General features: G+C 53.8%; 1 long non-coding RNA gene across 2 annotated transcripts; it reads right to left on the minus strand.

The window, feature by feature from the left end:
• Positions 1-318: 318 nt before the first annotated feature.
• Positions 319-18,165, minus strand: LOC134757747 (uncharacterized). 2 transcript variants are annotated; one of them, XR_010132165.1, is made up of 10 exons: positions 18,052-18,165; positions 17,727-17,959; positions 14,217-14,274; positions 13,891-14,123; positions 12,185-12,242; positions 11,859-12,091; positions 9,840-9,897; positions 2,760-2,992; positions 669-726; positions 319-575 (listed from the first exon to the last, which is right to left on the minus strand). It is a non-coding gene; the product is annotated as an uncharacterized lncRNA (long non-coding RNA). The 2 variants fall into 2 exon arrangements; XR_010132164.1 differs by lacking the exons at positions 319-575; positions 669-726; positions 2,760-2,992 and adding an exon at positions 6,192-9,714 and having other exon boundaries at positions 18,052-18,152.
• Between the last annotated feature and the right edge of the window lie 800 nt (positions 18,166-18,965).

An 18,965-nucleotide genomic window follows, 5' to 3' on the forward strand; every position in this document is an offset into this window, starting at 1 on the left:
CTGCCGTTTGTTTGTTTGTAAGGAATGTATATACTAAGAGTTCTTCTTGCTGTCAAAAGAATATGTGTGAATAAGTCATTTTAACTTATTCTTCTGTTTTTCTTTTATCTTCCTGCCATCATCCACAGCCTTACTTTAGAAATTTTTTCTTTAGAAAATTGAACAAGTGCCCCTTGTGGTGGCACATACCTCGAGGATGGGAGGCAGGGGTGGAAGGGTCACTTGAGGCCATTAGTTTGACAGCAGCCTGGCCAACAAAGTGAGACCCCATGTCTGCAAAACAATTTAAAAATTAGCCAAGTATCGTCATGTATACCTACAGTCCCAGCTACCTCAACTTACGGAGAAAGTTCAGGGCCTGGAGAGAAGGCTGGGCGGCAGGAGCTGGGTCTAAAGAGGCCATTGTAACGATGGAGCTGTGCCTGTGGAGGCTGTTGTGAGGCAGTAGGCTCATCTGCGGAGACTGCCGTGAGGTAGGGTATGGGCCTCAATAGGCCATTGTGAGTCATGAGCTTGGTCTGTAGAGGCTGACTGGAGAGAGTTCTGGGCCTGGCGAGGCTGCCGGGAGGTAGGAGCTGGGCCAAAAGATTTAAGCACATTTACGTTTATTAGGCACTTCATTTCCATTATTACACTGGAATATATAATAAAATAATTATAGAACTCACCATAATGTAGAATCAGTGGGCGTGTTAAGCTTGTTTTCCTGAAACTGGATGGTCCCACCTGAGCGTGATGGGAGAAAGTGACAGATCAATAGGTATTAGATTCTCATAAGAACAGCGCAACCTAGATCCCTCACATGCACGGTTCACAACAGGGTGCGTTCTCCTATGAGAATCTAATGCTGCTGCTCATCTGAGAAGGTGGAGCTCAGGCGGGAATGTGAGCAAAGGGGAGTGGCTGTAAATACAGACGAAGCTTCCCTCACTCCCTCACTCGACACCACTCACCTGCTGTGTGGCTCCTTACGGCTCCATGGCTCAGGGGTTGGGGACCCCTGCTCAAGTGCATCCGAAGCGACCCTTCCCACACCAGTCTTCATAGTAGTCAAGGGCAGCAACCAATTAGCTCCCAAGGCATGTGCCTCAGCTGGCATTTCATCACAATCAACAGTAAGTGGTAGCCTGAGTCACTGTGAGGTCACTTCCTGGAAATCACCCTAACCCTGGGCCCTGACCCAAAAACCCTAACCCTGGGCCATGACCCTAAAACCCTAACCCTGGGACCTGACCCTAAAACCCAAACCCTGGGCCCTGACCCTAAAAACCTAACCCTGGGCCCAGGCCCTGACCCTAAAACCCTAACCCTGGGCCCTGGCCCTGACCCTAAAACCCTAACCCTGGGCCCTGGCCCTGACCCTAAAACCCTAACCCTGGGCCCAGGCCCTGACCCTAAAACCCTAACAATGGGCACTGGCCCTAACCCTAAAACACTAACCCTGGGCCCTGGACCTGACCCTAAATCCCTAACCCTGGGCCCTGGCATTGATCCTAAAACCCTAACCCTGGGCCCTGGCCCTGAGCCTAAAACCCTAACCCTGGGCCCTGGCCCTGACCCTAAAACCCTAACCCTGGGCCCTGGCCTCGAGCCTAAAACCCTAACCCTGGTACCTGGCCCTGACCCTAAAACCCTAACCCTGGGCCCTGGCCCTGACCCTAAAACCCTAACCCTGGGCCCTGGCCCTGAGCCTAAAACCCTAACCCTGGGCCCTGGCCCTGAGCCTAAAACCATAACCCTGGGCCCTGGCCCTGAGCCTAAATCCCTAACCCTGGGCCCTGGCCCTGAGCCTAAAACCCTAACCCTGGGCCCTGGCCCTGAGCCTAAATCCCTAACCCTGGGCCCTGGCCCTGAGCCTAAAACCCTAACCCTTGGCCCTGACCCTAAAACAACCCTAACTTTGGGCCCTGGCCCTGACCCTAAAACGCCCCTAGCCCTGGGCCCTGGCCCTGACCCTAAAACAACCCTAACCCTGGGCCCTGGCCCTGACCCTAAAACAACCCTAACCCTGGGCCCTGGCCCAAATTGTAATGAGGTCTGTTGGGCAAAATTCCATATAAGCATAGTATAAATTAATAAAGCAAATCGTGATAAATTAGTACGATTGACTTTCTGGAGTTTCTGACAATAAAAGTAAGGAAAATGCAGAACACAAAGACAGAGAGTAAAAAGAGAAATTAGGAAAGCATTCTACATGTTTAATAGGAAGACACTGGCCGTGTTCGTGCAGCGGCAGTATGTCGTGACATGACATACTTTGGAGAGAAGTTAACAGATGAGGAAGTTGATAAAAATCATCAGAGAAGCAAAATACTGGTAGCGACACTCAAGGAAACCACGAAATTTCCATAACTTATGTCAGCAAAGTGGGAAGATTGTACAGTGTGTGTTGAAGTTCCTATACAACATTGTTTATCTGCCGTTTGTTTGTTTGTAAGGAATGTATATACTAAGAGTTCTTCTTGCTGTCAAAAGAATATGTGTGAATAAGTCATTTTAACTTATTCTTCTGTTTTTCTTTTATCTTCCTGCCATCATCCCACAGCCTTACTTTAGAAATTTTTTCTTTAGAAAATTGAACAAGTGCCCCTTGTGGTGGCACATACCTCGAGGATGGGAGGCAGGGGTGGAAGGGTCACTTGAGGCCATTAGTTTGACACCAGCCTGGCCAACAAAGTGAGACCCCATGTCTGCAAAACAATTTAAAAATTAGCCAAGTATCGTCATGTATACCTACAGTCCCAGCTACCTCAACTTACGGAGAAAGTTCAGGGCCTGGAGAGAAGGCTGGGCGGCAGGAGCTGGGTCTAAAGAGGCCATTGTCACGATGGAGCTGTGCCTGTGGAGGCTGTTGTGAGGCAGTAGGCTCATCTGCGGAGACTGCCGTGAGGTAGGGTATGGGCCTCAATAGGCCATTGTGAGTCATGAGCTTGGTCTGTAGAGGCTGACTGGAGAGAGTTCTGGGCCTGGCGAGGCTGCCGGGAGGTAGGAGCTGGGCCAAAAGATTTAAGCACATTTACGTTTATTAGGCACTTCATTTCCATTATTACACTGGAATATATAATAAAATAATTATAGAACTCACCATAATGTAGAATCAGTGGGCGTGTTAAGCTTGTTTTCCTGAAACTGGATGGTCCCACCTGAGCGTGATGGGAGAAAGTGACAGATCAATAGGTATTAGATTCTCATAAGAACAGCGCAACCTAGATCCCTCACATGCACGGTTCACAACAGGGTGCGTTCTCCTATGAGAATCTAATGCTGCTGCTCATCTGAGAAGGTGGAGCTCAGGCGGGAATGTGAGCAAAGGGGAGTGGCTGTAAATACAGACGAAGCTTCCCTCACTCCCTCACTCGACACCACTCACCTGCTGTGTGGCTCCTTACGGCTCCATGGCTCAGGGGTTGGGGACCCCTGCTCAAGTGCATCCAAAGCGACCCTTCCCACACCAGTCTTCATAGTAGTCAAGGGCAGCAACCACTTAGCTCCCAAGGCGTGTGCCTCAGCTGGCATTTCATCACAATCAACAGTAAGTGGTAGCTTGAGTCGTTGTGAGGTCACTTCCTGGAAATCACCCTAACCCTGGGCCCCGGGCCCTGACCCTAAAACCCTAACCCTGGGCCCCGGGCCCGGACCCTGAAGCCCTAACCCTGGGCCCCGGGCCCTGACCCTGAAGCCCTAACCCTGGGCCCCGGGCCCTGACCCTGAAGCCCTAACCCAGTGTCCCGGGCCCTGGCCCTGAAGCCCTAACCCTGGGCCCCGGGCCCTGATCCTAAAACCCTAACCCTGGGCCCCGGGCCCTGACCCTGAAGCCCTAACCCTGGGCCCCGGGCCCTGGCCCTGAAGCCCTAACCCTGGGCCCCGGGCCGTGATCCTGAAGCCCTAACCCTGGGCCCCGGTCCCTGACCCTAAAACTCTAACCCTGGGCCCTGGGCCCTGACCCTAAAACCCTAACACTGGGCCCTGGGCCCTGACCCTAAGACCCTAACCCTGGGCCCTGGCCCTGACCCTAAAACCCTAACCCTGGGCCCTGACCCTAAAATCCTAACCCTGGGCCCTGACCCTAAAACCCTAACCCTTCGCCCTGACCCTAAATCCCTGACCCTGGGCCCTGACCCTAAAGCCCTAACCCTTCGCCCTTACCCTAAATCCCTAACCCTTCGCCCTTACCCTAAAACCCTAACCCTTCGCCCTTACCCTAAAACCCTAACCCTTCGCCCTTACCCTAAAACCCTAACCCTAACCCTAGTGAGCCTAGACCACACATTGCACTCCAGCCTGGGTGACAGAGCATGACTCTGTCTCAAAAAAAAAAAAAAGAAGAAGAAAAGACAGAGAAAAGAAAGCCAACAAGACACCATTAGGCAAACCATTGTCAGGTTATGGGAGTTTGAGAAGGAAAGTAGAGAAAGGAGAAGAAAGCTTATTTAAAGAATGGCTGAAGACTGCCTAAATCATGGGAAAGATTTGGACATCTAAATCCATGAAGCTTAAAGATTCCTAAAGAGGTTCAAACCAAATAGATACTCACCAAGTCACAATATAATCAAATAGTCAAAAGTTAAAGAAACTTTGCAGGTCAGGACAGAATCGAATAATACATTCAAAGTGCTGAAAGAAAAAAAGTGCCAGCAACTAATACTATGTCTGACAAAGCTGTCCTTCAGAGAGAAAAAAGAAATAACGTGCTTCCTCGACAAACAAAGCTGAGGGCATTCAGGACCACTAGGTCTACCTTAAAAAAATGCTTAACGGAGTTTTTCAAGTAAAAATGAATGAAGTTGGGAGCAGTGGCTCATGCCCGTAATCCCATTTTGGGAGGCTGAGGTGGGTGGATCACCTGAGGTCGGGAGGTCAAGACCAGCCTGGCCAACATGGCAAAACCCCACCCCCAGTAAAAATACAAAAAATTAGCCAGGTATGAAGGCCACTGAGATCGTGCCACTGCACTCCAGCCTGGGTGACAAGAGACAAACTACATTTCAAAAACAAAAAAACAAACAAAAAAAACAAAACTTGAGGCCTGGCCTTCTGCTCCTCTCCAACCCCCACTTCTCTGGGCCCAAGCCACCTGGGCTGAGGAGGGGGTGAGGTGTGAGCCCCTGCCAGGAACTCCCTGCCCGGACCAAGTACTCGGCCCCCAGGCCTGCATTCAGTGAGGCCTCCCGTGGCGTCAGCATGTTCGTGTGGAGGAATGTGGAAGGTCACTCTGTGGCCGTGTTCCCCTGGTACTCCATCCCCTTCCTGACCCCTCCCTGCAGCCACACGAGGCCCAGCAACCTGCCAGTTACTCAGTGGCCTCCAACCAGAGAAAACAACCTGCCAAGTTGGCAGCTGTTGCTCATGAGCATCCACCAGGTGGCACAGGGAGTGTTGACCCTGGGCGGCCCCCTGGAGCCACCTGCCCTGAAAGCCCAGGGCCCGCAACCCCACACACTTTGGGGGTGGTGGAACCTGTTAAAAGCTCACCTCCCACCATGGAGGAGGAGCCCTGGGCCCCTCAGGGGAGTCCCTGCTGGACAGTGAGACAGAGAATGACCATGATGATGTTTTCCTCTCCATCATGTCTCCTGACACCCAGTTGCCTCTACCACTCAGATGATGTCAGGCCCAGTCCCTCAGTGCCCTGCGCAAGGAACAGGACTCATCTTCTGAGAAGGATGGACGCAGCCCCAACAAATGGGACAAGGACCACATCGGTGGCCCATGAGTGGCGGTCATGATCTTCAGCAAGCGGCACCAGGCCCTGGCAGGGCGCACCAGGGTCACTCCAACCAGGATATCCGGACTGTCAGCCAGATGCTGACTCTGGCCCAAAGACTTCTACTCAGTATGGAGCTCCAGGCCACTTTGCAGCCCCTGGTGAGGGAGGTGTACATACCATGAATTGTGGGACCTTCAGAGCTTTTCACTTTTCGGAAAATAGCTCCTGTTGGGGCTACAAGATGGAGTGTGAAGAGGGCCTTGGGCCACAGGGAGGTGCCTGTGGACTAGGGGGAGTTCATGCACCCCTTCTTTCCCCAGAGGGGCTGGACTCAGGTGAGTATGGGGGTGGGGGCTCCTGCACTTCGACACAGGCAGCGGGAGGGTTTTCTCCCCATTCCCTCTGCACTCCCAACTTGAGCTATACTTTTTAAGAAAGTGATTCACCCTGCCTTTGCCCCCTTCCCCAGAACAGAACACGTTGATCATGGGCGATATTTTTCATTGTGCCAAACAGTTGCCATGACCGTCATTAAACCTGTTTAACACCAAATAATAAGGAAAATAAAATAAAAAATTCGGGCTTGGTGCAGAAACTCACTCCAAATAAATCACCTACCAAAATATTTACATAATGGTGGAAATATTCCAAAATTCAATATTTTGGGATTTATACACAAAAGATAAACAAATTAGAGGCCAAGAGGCTGCCAGAAGGGAAAAACGGGGCCTGGGAAGGCCGTTGTGAGGAATGAGCTGGGCCTAAAGAGGCCACTGGCAGGCGGGAGCTGGGCCTGCCGAAGCGGCCGAGAGGCAGGAGCTTTGGACTCGGGAGGCCGCAATGAGGCGAGAGCTAGCTGGGCATGGAGAGTCCGCTGTGAGTCCGCTGTGAGTCCGGGCCCATGCAGGCCTTCGAGAGGCAGGAGGCCGGGCCTGCAAAGGCCCACTGGAGGTCAAGTTCTGGGCCTGAAGAGGCCACCAAAAGTCAAAAGCGGGGCCTGGGAAGGCCGCCAAGAGCCATGAGCTGGTCTGGGCTGAAAGAGGCCACTGGGAGGCAGGAGGAGCGGGGCCTGGAGAGGCTGACTCGAGGAAGTTTTGCACCTGGAGAGGCCGCCGAGAGGACGGAGCTGGGCCCGGGGAGGCCGACTTGCTGCTCTTCCGGGCCCAATTCCAGGCCGACTTGACGACGACTTGGGCCTGCTGGGAGCTGGGCAGGAGCTGAGTCCAAAGACGTTGTTGGGAGGCCAGAGTCAGGCCTGGAGACGCAGCCGGGAGGAAGAGCTGGGCCCGGAGAGGATGCCGGGAGGCTGCAAGTGGGTCTGGAGAGGCCGATTTGAGGAGGCCCGGCCTCCGCCTCCCGCATGGCGGCCTCTGCAGGCAGAGCTGTTTCTCCTGGCTGCATCTCCCGCCTCCCAGCAAACAACCTTTTTTGGCTCAGCTCCCGCCTGCGTTTGTAGACCCCGAAGTTTCTGCAACCAAGCTCTTCAGACCCACATCCCACCTCCCAGTACCTGAACAGTCCCAGCTCCGGCTGGAGAACAGAGTCTGTAGGCCCCGCTGTTGCCTCCCAGGGGAGTCTCCAAGCCCAGCTCTCACCCCACCACGACCTCCCAGGCCCAAGTCGCTGCCTGCCTCACAGCAGCCCGCGTGCGACCCTGCTCCTCCCTCAGGGTGGCCTGTTGAGGCAGGGGGTCACGCTGACCTCTCTCAGCGTGGGAGGGGCCGGTGTGAGGCAAGGGCTCACGCCGACCTCTCTCAGCGTGGGAGGGGCCGGTGTGAGGCAAGGGGCTGACGCCGACCTCTCTCACCGTGGGAGGGGCCGGTGTGAGGCAAGGGCTCACACTGACCTCTCTCAGCGTGGGAGGGGCCGGTGTGAGGCAAGGGGCTGACGCCGACCTCTCTCAGCGTGGGAGGGGCCGGTGTGAGGCAAGGGCTCACACTGACCTCTCTCAGCGTGGGAGGGGCCGGTGTGAGGCAAGGGGCTGACGATGACCTCTCTCAGCGTGGGAGGGGCCGGTGTGAGGCAAGGGCTCACGCCGACCTCTCTCAGCGTGGGAGGGGCCGGTGTGAGGCAAGGGGCTGACGCTGACCTCTCTCAGCGTGGGAGGGGCCGGTGTGAGGCAAGGGCTCACGCTGACCTCTCTCACCGTGGGAGGGGCCGGTGTGAGGCAAGGGCTCACGCTGACCTCTCTCAGCGTGGGAGGGGCCGGTGTGAGGCAAGGGGCTGACGCTGACCTCTCTCACCGTGGGAGGGGCCGCTGTGAGGCAAGGGCTCACGCTGACCTCTCTCAGCGTGGGAGGGGCCGGTGTGAGGCAAGGGGCTCACGCTGACCTCCCTCAACGTGGGAGTGGCCGGTGTGAGGCAAGGGGGTGACGCTGACCTCTCTCACCGTGGGAGGGTCCGGTGTGAGTCAAGGGCTCACGCCGACCTCTTCTGTGTGGGAGGGGCCGGTGTGAGGCAAGGGGCTCATGCTGACCTCTCTCAGCGTGGGAGGGGCCGGTGTGAGTCAAGGGCTCACGCCGACCTCTTCTGTGTGGGAGGGGCCGGTGTGAGGCAAGGGGCTCATGCTGACCTCTCTCAGCGTGGGAGGGGCCGGTGTGAGGCAAGGGGCTCACGCTGACCTCTCTCAGCGTGGGAGGGGCCAGTGTGAGGCAAGGGGCTCATGTTGACCTCTCTCAGCGTGGGAGGGGCCGGTGTGGGGCAAGGGCTCACGCCGACCTCTCTCAGCGTGGGAGGGGCCGGTGTGAGGCAAGGGGCTCACGCCGACCTCTCTCAGCGTGGGAGGGGCGGGTGTGAGGCAAGGGGCTCACGCCGACCTCTCTCAGCGTGGGAGGGGCCGGTGTGAGGCAAGAGGCTGACGCTGACCTCTCTCACCGTGGGAGGGGCCGGTGTGAGGCAAGGGCTCACGCCGACCTCTCTCAGCGTGGGAGGGGCCGGTGTGAGGTAAGGGGGTGACGCTGACCTCTCTCACCGTGGGAGGGGCCGGTGTGAGTCAAGGGCTCACGCCGACCTCTCTCAGCGTGGGAGGGGCCGATGTGAGGCAAGGGGCTCACGCTGACCTCTCTCAGCGTGGGAGGGGCCGGTGTGAGGCAAGGGCTCACGCTGACCTCTCTCAGCGTGGGAGGAGCCAGTGTGTGGCAGGGGCTCATGCCTCTGGGCAGGGTACCAGAGGCATGGGCATCAACAGGCCACCGTGAGGGAGGAGCTGGGCCGCATGCGGGCTGCTGGGAGGCAGGCAGGGACTTGGCCCCGGGTGGCCGCCGTGGGGGCGAGAGCTGGGCCTGGAGAGGCCCCTGGGAGGCAAGAGCGGGACCTGCAGAGGCCGTTCTCCAACCATTGCTGGGCCCGTACAGGCCACCGGGCGGCAGGAATGAGGCCCAAAGAACGTGGCTGGAGAAAGTTCGGGACCTACAAAGGCGGTTGGGAGCTGGGCAGGAGTTGAGCCAAAAGAGCTTGCTTACTTGCTGGGAGGCACGGCTGGGAGATGCTGACTTCAGGACAACTTGGGCCTGCAGAGGTCACCGGGAGGCCCAAGCTTGGCGTGGAGGAGCCCACCGACCGGAGACCATTTGGGGCCTGCAGGTGCCATTGGAGGGCAGGAGCTCATCGTGGAGGGGGCACCGTGAGGCCTGACCTGGGCCTGGGGAGCTTGGCTTGAGGAAGCTGTGGGCCGACCAAGGACGCCAGGAGATGGGTAGGCACTGAGTCCAAAGACGTTGTTGAGAGGCAGGAGTCGGGCCTGGAGACACAGCCAGGAAGAGGAGCTTGGCCCGGAGAGGACGCCTGGAGGGTGCAAGTGGGTCTGGAGAGGCCGACTTGAGGAGGTTCTCAGCCCGGAGAGGCCGCCGGAAGGGAAAAACTGGGACTGGAAAGGCTGTTGTGAGGAATGAGCCCCATGGGCCTGAAGAGGCCACTGGCAGGCGGGAGCTGGGTGTGTAGAAGCTGCTGAAAGGTTGGGAGCTTGGCTTGGGGGGTCCACAGTGAGGCAGATGCTGGGCCTGAAGAATCTGCTTAAAAAGATTTAAGCACATTTACATTTATTAGGCACTTTATTTCCATTATTACATATATCTAAATATATATATATACGTATTATATATCCGATATATAATAAAATAACTATACAACTCACCATAATGTAGAATCAGTGGGCGTGTTAAGCTTGTTTTCCTGAAACTGGATGGTCCCACCTGAGCGTGATGGGAGAAAGTGACAGATCAATAGGTATTAGATTCTCATAAGAACAGCGCAACCTAGATCCCTCACATGCACGGTTCACAACAGGGTGCGTTCTCCTATGAGAATCTAATGCTGCTGCTCATCTGAGAAGGTGGAGCTCAGGCGGGAATGTGAGCAAAGGGGAGTGGCTGTAAATACAGACGAAGCTTCCCTCACTCCCTCACTCGACACCACTCACCTGCTGTGTGGCTCCTTACGGCTCCATGGCTCAGGGGTTGGGGAACCCTGCTCAAGTGCATCCAAAGCGACCCTTCCCACACCAGTCTTCATAGTAGTCAAGGGCAGCAACCACTTAGCCCCCAAGGCATGTGCCTCAGCTGGCATTTCATCACAATCAACAGTAAGTGGTAGCTTGAGTCACTGTGAGGTCACTTCCTGGAAATCACCCTAACCCTGGGCCCTGACCCTAAAACCCTAACCCTGGGCCATGACCCTAAAACCCTAACCCTGGGTCCTGACCCTAAAACCCTAACCCTGGGCCCTGACCCTAAAACCCAGACCCTGGGCCCTGACCCTAAAAACCTAACCCTGGGCCCAGGCCCTGACCCTAAAACCCTAACCCTGGGCCCTGACCCTGACCCTAAAACCCTAACCCTGGGCCCTGGCCCTGACCCTAAAACCCTAACCCTGGGCCCAGGCCCTGACCCTAAAACCCTAACCCTGGGCACTGGCCCTAACCCTAAAACCCTAACCCTGGGCCCTGGACCTGACCCTAAAACCCTAACCCTGGGCCCTGGCACTGATCCTAAAACCCTAACCCTGGGCCCTGGCCCTGAGCCTAAAACCCTAACCCTGGGCCCTGGCCCTGACCCTAAAACCCCAACCCTGGGCCCTGGCCCCGAGCCTAAAACCCTAACCCTGGGCCCTGGCCCTGAGCCTAAAACCCTAACCCTGGGCCCTGGCCCTGACCCTAAAACCCTAACCCTGGGCCCTGGCCCTGAGCCTAAAACCCTAACCCTGGGCCCTGGCCCTGAGCCTAAAACCCTAACCCTGGGCCCTGGCCCTGAGCCTAAAACCCTAACCCTGGGCCCTGACCCTAAAACAACCCTAACTTTGGGCCCTGGCCCTGACCCTAAAACACCCCTAGCCCTGGGCCCTGGCCCTGACCCTAAAACAACCCTAACCCTGGGCCCTGGCCCTGACCCTAAAACAACCCTAACCCTGGGCCCTGGCCCAAATTGTAATGAGGTCTGTTGGGCAAAATTCCATATAAGCATAGTATAAATTAATAAAGCAAATCGTGATAAATTAGTACGATTGACTTTCTGGAGTTTCTGACAATAAAAGTAAGGAAAATGCAGAACACAAAGACAGAGAGTAAAAAGAGAAATTAGGAAAGCATTCTACATGTTTAATAGGAAGACACTGGCTGTGTTCGTGCAGCGGCAGTATGTCGTGACATGACATACTTTGGAGAGAAGTTAACAGATGAGGAAGTTGATAAAAATCATCAGAGAAGCAAAATACTGGTAGCGACACTCAAGGAAACCACGAAATTTCCATAACTTATGTCAGCAAAGTGGGAAGATTGTACAGTGTGTGTTGAAGTTCCTATACAACATTGTTTATCTGCCGTTTGTTTGTTTGTAAGGAATGTATATACTAAGAGTTCTTCTTGCTGTCAAAAGAATATGTGTGAATAAGTCATTTTAACTTATTCTTCTGTTTTTCTTTTATCTTCCTGCCATCATCCCACAGCCTTACTTTAGAAATTTTTTCTTTAGAAAATTGAACAAGTGCCCCTTGTGGTGGCACATACCTCGAGGATGGGAGGCAGGGGTGGAAGGGTCACTTGAGGCCATTAGTTTGACAGCAGCCTGGCCAACAAAGTGAGACCCCATGTCTGCAAAACAATTTAAAAATTAGCCAAGTATCGTCATGTATACCTACAGTCCCAGCTACCTCAACTTACGGAGAAAGTTCAGGGCCTGGAGAGAAGGCTGGGAGGCAGGAGCTGGGTCTAAAGAGGCCATTGTAACGATGGAGCTGTGCCTGTGGAGGCTGTTGTGAGGCAGTAGGCTCATCTGCGGAGACTGCCGTGAGGTAGGGTATGGGCCTCAATAGGCCATTGTGAGTCATGAGCTTGGTCTGTAGAGGCTGACTGGAGAGAGTTCTGGGCCTGGCGAGGCTGCCGGGAGGTAGGAGCTGGGCCAAAAGATTTAAGCACATTTACGTTTATTAGGCACTTCATTTCCATTATTACACTGGAATATATAATAAAATAATTATAGAACTCACCATAATGTAGAATCAGTGGGCGTGTTAAGCTTGTTTTCCTGAAACTGGATGGTCCCACCTGAGCGTGATGGGAGAAAGTGACAGATCAATAGGTATTAGATTCTCATAAGCACAGCGCAACCTAGATCCCTCACATGCACGGTTCACAACAGGGTGCGTTCTCCTATGAGAATCTAATGCTGCTGCTCATCTGAGAAGGTGGAGCTCAGGTGGGAATGTGAGCAAAGGGGAGTGGCTGTAAATACAGACGAAGCTTCCCTCACTCCCTCACTCGACACCACTCACCTGCTGTGTGGCTCCTTACGGCTCCATGGCTCAGGGGTTGGGGACCCCTGCTCAAGTGCATCCAAAGCGACCCTTCCCACACCAGTCTTCATAGTAGTCAAGGGCAGCAACCAATTAGCTGCCAAGGCATGTGCCTCAGCTGGCATTTCATCACAATCAACAGTAAGTGGTAGCCTGAGTCACTGTGAGGTCACTTCCTGGAAATCACCCTAACCCTGGGCCCCGGGCCCTGACCCTAAAACCCTAACCCTGGGCCCCGGGCCCGGACCCTGAAGCCCTAACCCTGGGCCCTGACCCTAAAACCCTAACCCTGGGCACTGACCCTAAAAACCTAACCCTGGGCCCAGGCCCTGACCCTAAAACCCTAACCCTGGGCCCTGGCCCCGAGCCTAAAACCCTAACCCTGGGCCCTGGCCCTGAGCCTAAAACCCTAACCCTGGGCCCTGGCCCTGACCTTAAAACCCTAACCCTGGGCCCTGGCCCTGAGCCTAAAACCCTAACCGTGGGCACTGACCCTGAGCCTAAAACCCTAACCCTGGGCCCTGGCCCTGAGCCTAAAACCCTAACCCTGGGCCCTGACCCTAAAACAACCCTAACTTTGGGCCCTGGCCCTGACCCTAAAACACCCCTAGCCCTGGGCCCTGGCCCTGACCCTAAAACAACCCGAACCCTGGGCCCTGGCCCAAATTGTAATGAGGTCTGTTGGGCAAAATTCCATATAAGCATAGTATCAGTTAATAAAGCAAATCGTGATAAATTAGTACGATTGACTTTCTGGAGTTTCTGACAATAAAAGTAAGGAAAATGCAGAACACAAAGACAGAGAGTAAAAGGAGAAATTAGGAAAGCGTTCTACATGTTTAATAGGAAGACACTGGCCGTGTTCATGCAGCGGCAGTATGTCGTGACATGACATACTTTGGAGAGAAGTTAACAGATGAGGAAGTTGATAAAAATCGTCAGAGGAGCAAAATACTGGTAGCGACACTCAAGGAAACCACGAAATTTCCATAACTTATGTCAGCAAAGTGGGAATATTGTACAGTGTGTGTTGAAGTTCCTATACAACATTGTTTATCTGCCGTTTGTTTGTTTGTAAGGAATGTATATACTAAAAGTTCTTCTTGCTGTCAAAAGAATATGTGTGAATAAGTCATTTTAACTTATTCTTCTGTTTTTCTTTTATCTTCCTGCCATCATCCCACAGCCTTACTTTAGAAATTTTTTCTTTAGAAAATTGAACAAGTGCCCCTTGTGGTGGCACATACCTCGAGGATGGGAGGCAGGGGTGGAAGGGTCACTTGAGGCCATTAGTTTGACACCAGCCTGGCCAACAAAGTGAGACCCCATGTCTGCAAAACAATTTAAAAAGTAGCCAAGTATCATCATGTATACCTACAGTCCCAGCTACCTCAACTTACGGAGAAAGTTCAGGGCCTGGAGAGAAGGCTGGGCGGCAGGAGCTGGGTCTAAAGAGGCCATTGTAACGATGGAGCTGTGCCTGTGGAGGCTGTTGTGAGGCAGTAGGCTCATCTGCGGAGACTGCCGTGAGGTAGGGTATGGGCCTCAATAGGCCATTGTGAGTCATGAGCTTGGTCTGTAGAGGCTGACTGGAGAGAGTTCTGGGCCTGGCGAGGCTGCCGGGAGGTAGGAGCTGGGCCAAAAGATTTAAGCACATTTACGTTTATTAGGCACTTCATTTCCATTATTACACTGGAATATATAATAAAATAATTATAGAACTCACCATAATGTAGAATCAGTGGGCGTGTTAAGCTTGTTTTCCTGAAACTGGATGGTCCCACCTGAGCGTGATGGGAGAAAGTGACAGATCAATAGGTATTAGATTCTCATAAGCACAGCGCAACCTAGATCCCTCACATGCACGGTTCACAACAGGGTGCGTTCTCCTATGAGAATCTAATGCTGCTGCTCATCTGAGAAGGTGGAGCTCAGGTGGGAATGTGAGCAAAGGGGAGTGGCTGTAAATACAGACGAAGCTTCCCTCACTCCCTCACTCGACACCACTCACCTGCTGTGTGGCTCCTTACGGCTCCATGGCTCAGGGATTGGGGACCCCTGCTCAAGTGCATCCAAAGCGACCCTTCCCACACCAGTCTTCATAGTAGTCAAGGGCAGCAACCACTTAGCTCCCAAGGCATGTGCCTCAGCTGGCATTTCATCACAATCAACAGTAAGTGGTAGCTTGAGTCACTGTGAGGTCACTTCCTGGAAATCACCCAAATCCTGGGCCCTGACCCTAAAACCCTAACCCTGGGCCATGACCCTAAAACCCTAACACTGGGTCCTGACCCTAAAACCCTAACCCTGGGCCCTGACCCTAAAACCCTAACCCTGGGCCCTGACCGTAAAAACCTAACCCTGGGCCCAGGCCCTGACCCTAAAACCCTAACCCTGGGACATGGCCCTGAGCCTAAAACCCTAACCCTGGGCCCTTGCGCTGAGCCTAACACCCTAACTGTGGGCCCTGGCCCTGACTGTAAAACCCTAACCATGGGACCTGGCCCTAAAAGAACCCTAACCCTGGGACCTGGCAGTGACCCTAAAACAAGCCTAAACCTGGGCCCTAGCCCTGACCCTAAAACAACCCTAACCCTGGGCCCTGGCCCTGACCCTAAAAAAACCCTAACCCTGGGCACTGACCCTAAAACAACACTAACCCAGGGCACTGACCCTAAAATAACCCTAACCCTGGGCGCTGGCCCTGAACCTAAAAAAAGCCTAACCCTGGGCCCTGGCCCTGACCCTAAAACAACCCTAACCCTTGGCCCTGGCCCTGACCATAAAACAACCCTATCCCTGGGCCCTGGCCCTGACCCTACAACAAGCCTAACCCTGGGCCCTGGCCCTAACCCTAAAACAAGCCTAACCCTGGGCCCTGGCACTAAAACAAGCCTAACCCTTGGCCCAGGTCCTGACCCTAAAACAACCTTAACCCTGGGCCCTAGCCCTGATGCTAAAACAAGCCTAACACTGGGCCCTGGCCCTGACCCTGACCCTAAAACAAGCCTAACCGTGGGCGCTCGACCTGACCCTAAAACAAGCCTAACCCTAGGCCCTGGCCCTGACCCTAAAACAACCCTAAACGTGGGCCCTGGCCCTGACCCTAAAACAACCCTATCCCTGGGCCCTGGCCCTGACCTAAAACAACCCTAACCCTGGGCCCTGGCCAGACCCTAAAACAACCCTAACCCTTGGCCCTTGCACTAAATCAACCCTAAACCTGCGCCAAGGACCTGACCCTAAAACAACCCTAACCCTGGGCCCTGACCCTGAAACAACTCTAACCCAGGGCCCTGACCCTGAAACAACCCTAACCCTGGGCCCTGACCCTGAAACAACCCTAACCCTGGTCCCTGACCCTGAAACAACCCTATCCCTGGGCCCTGACCCTAAAACAACCCTAACCCTGGGCCCTGACCCTAAAACAACCAAAACCCTGGGCCCTCACCCTGAAAAAACCCTAACCCTGGGCCCTGACCCTGAAACAACCCTAACTCAGGGCCCTGATCCTGAAACAACCCTAACACTGGGCCCTGGCCCTGACCGTACAACAAACCTAAACCTGGGCCCTGGCCCTGACCCTAAATCAACCCTAAACCTGGGCCCTGGCCCTGACCCTTAATTAACCCTAACCCTGGGCCATGGCCCTGAGCCTAAAACCCTAACCTGAGGCCCTGGCCCTGAGCCTAAAACCCAAACTCTGGGCCCTGACCCTAAAACAAACCTAACCCTGGGCCCTGGCCCTGACCCTAAAACAAACCTAACACTGGGCCCTGGCCCTGACCCTAAAACAACCCTAACCCTGGGCCCTGGTCCTGACCCTAAAACAACCCTAACCCTGGGCCCTGGCCCTGACCCTATAACAACCCTAACCCTGGGCCCTGGCCCTGACCCTAAAACAACCCTAACCATGGGCCCTGGCCCTGAGCCTAAAACAACCCTAACCCTGGGCCCTGGCCCTGACTCTAAAACACTAACCCTGGGCCCTGGCCCTGAGCCTAAAACCCTAACCCTGGGCCCTGAACCTGATCCTAAATCCCTAACCCTGGGCCCTAGCCCTGAGCCTAAAACCCTAACCCTGGGCCCTGGCCCTGAGCCTAAAACCCTAACCCTGGGCCCTGGCCCTTACCCTAAAACCCAAACCCTGGACCCTGACCCTGATCCTAAAAATCTAATCGTGGGTCCTGACCCTAAAACAACCCTACCCTGGGCCCTGACCCTAAAACAACCACAACCCTGGGCCCTGACCCTAAAACAACCCTAACACTGGGCCCTGACCCTAAAACAACACTGACCCTGGGCCCTGACCCTAAAACAACACTAACCCTGGGCCCTGACCCTAAAACAACCCTAACCCTGGGCCCTGACCCTTAAACAACCCTAACCCTGGGCCCTGACCCTAAAACAACCCTAACTCTGGGCCCTGACCCTAAAACACCCCTAGCCCTGGGCCCTGGCCCTGACCCTAAAACAACCCGAACCCTGGGCCCTGGCCCAAATTGTAATGAGGTCTGTTGGGCAAAATTCCATATAAGCATAGTATAAATTAATAAAGCAAATCGTGATAAATTAGTACGATTCACTTTCTGGAGTTTCTGACAATAAAAGTAAGGAAAATGCAGAACACAAAGACAGAGAGTAAAAAGAGAAATTAGGAAAGCTTTCTTCATGTTTAATAGGAAGACACTGGCCGTGTTCGTGCAGCGGCAGTATGTCGTGACATGACATACCTTGGAGAGAAGTTAACAGATGAGGAAGTTGATAAAAATCATCAGAGAAGCAAAATACTGGTAGCGACACTCAAGGAAACCACGAAATTTCCATAACTTACGTCAGCAAAGTGGGAATATTGTACAGTATGTGTTGAAGTTCCTATACAACATTGTTTATCTGCCATTTGTTTGTTTCTAAGGAATGTATATACTAAAAGTTCTTCTTGCTGTCAAAAGAATATGTGTGAATAATTCATTTTAACTTATTCTTCTGTTTTTCTTTTATCTTCCTGCCATCATCCCACAGCCTTACTTTAGAAATTTTTTTTTTAGAAAATTGAACAAGTGCCCCTTGTGGTGGCACATACCTCGAGGATGGGAGGCAGGGGTGGAAGGGTCACTTGAGGCCATTAGTTTGACACCAGCCTGGCCAACAAAGTGAGACCCCATGTCTGCAAAACAATTTAAAAATTAGCCAAGTATCGTCATGTATACCTACAGTCCCAGCTACCTCAACTTACGGAGAAAGTTCAGGGCCTGGAGAGAAGGCTGGGAGGCAGGAGCTGGGTCTAAAGAGGCCATTGTAACGATGGAGCTGTGCCTGTGGAGGCTGTTGTGAGGCAGTAGGCTCATCTGCGGAGACTGCCGTGAGGTAGGGTATGGGCCTCAATAGGCCATTGTGAGTCATGAGCTTGGTCTGTAGAGGCTGACTGGAGAGAGTTCTGGGCCTGGCGAGGCTGCCGGGAGGTAGGAGCTGGGCCAAAAGATTTAAGCACATTTACGTTTATTAGGCACTTCATTTCCATTATTACACTGGAATATATAATAAATAATTATAGAACTCACCATAATGTAGAATCAGTGGGCGTGTTAAGCTTGTTTTCCTGAAACTGGATGGTCCCACCTGAGCGTGATGGGAGAAAGTGACAGATCAATAGGTATTAGATTCTCATAAGCACAGTGCAACCTAGATCCCTCACATGCACGGTTCACAACAGGGTGCGTTCTCCTATGAGAATCTAATGCTGCTGCTCATCTGAGAAGGTGGAGCTCAGGCGGGAATGTGAGCAAAGGGGAGTGGCTGTAAATACAGACGAAGCTTCCCTCACTCCCTCACTCGACACCACTCACCTGCTGTGTGGCTCCTTATGGCTCCATGGCTCAGGGATTGGGGACCCCTGCTCAAGTGCATCCAAAGCGACCCTTCCCACACCAGTCTTCATAGTAGTCAAGGGCAGCAACCACTTAGCTCCCAAGGCATGTGCCTCAGCTGGCATTACATCACAATCAACAGTAAGTGGTAGCTTGAGTCACTGTGAGGTCACTTCCTGGAAATCACCCTAACCCTGGGCCCTGACCCTAAAACCCTAACCCTGGGCCATGACCCTAAAACTCTAACACTGGGTCCTGACCCTAAAACCCTAACCCTGGGCCCTGACCCTAAAACCCTAACCCTGGACCCTGACCGTAAAAACCTAACCCTGGGCCCAGGCCCTGACCCTAAAACCCTAACCCTGGGACATGGCCCTGAGCCTAAAACCCTAACCCTGGGCCCTTGCGCTGAGCCTAATACCCTAACTGTGGGCCCTGGCCCTGACTGTAAAACCCTAACCATGGGACCTGGCCCTAAAAGAACCCTAACCCTGGGACCTGGCCGTGACCCTAAAACAAGCCTAAACCTGGGCCCTAGCCCTGACCCTAAAACAACCGTAACCCTGGGCCCTGGCCCTGTCCCTAAAACACGCCTAACCCTGGGCCCT

Source organism: Gorilla gorilla, chromosome 20, assembly GCF_029281585.2.
Source record: "Gorilla gorilla gorilla isolate KB3781 chromosome 20, NHGRI_mGorGor1-v2.1_pri, whole genome shotgun sequence".
Taxonomy (NCBI): domain Eukaryota; kingdom Metazoa; phylum Chordata; class Mammalia; order Primates; family Hominidae; genus Gorilla; species Gorilla gorilla.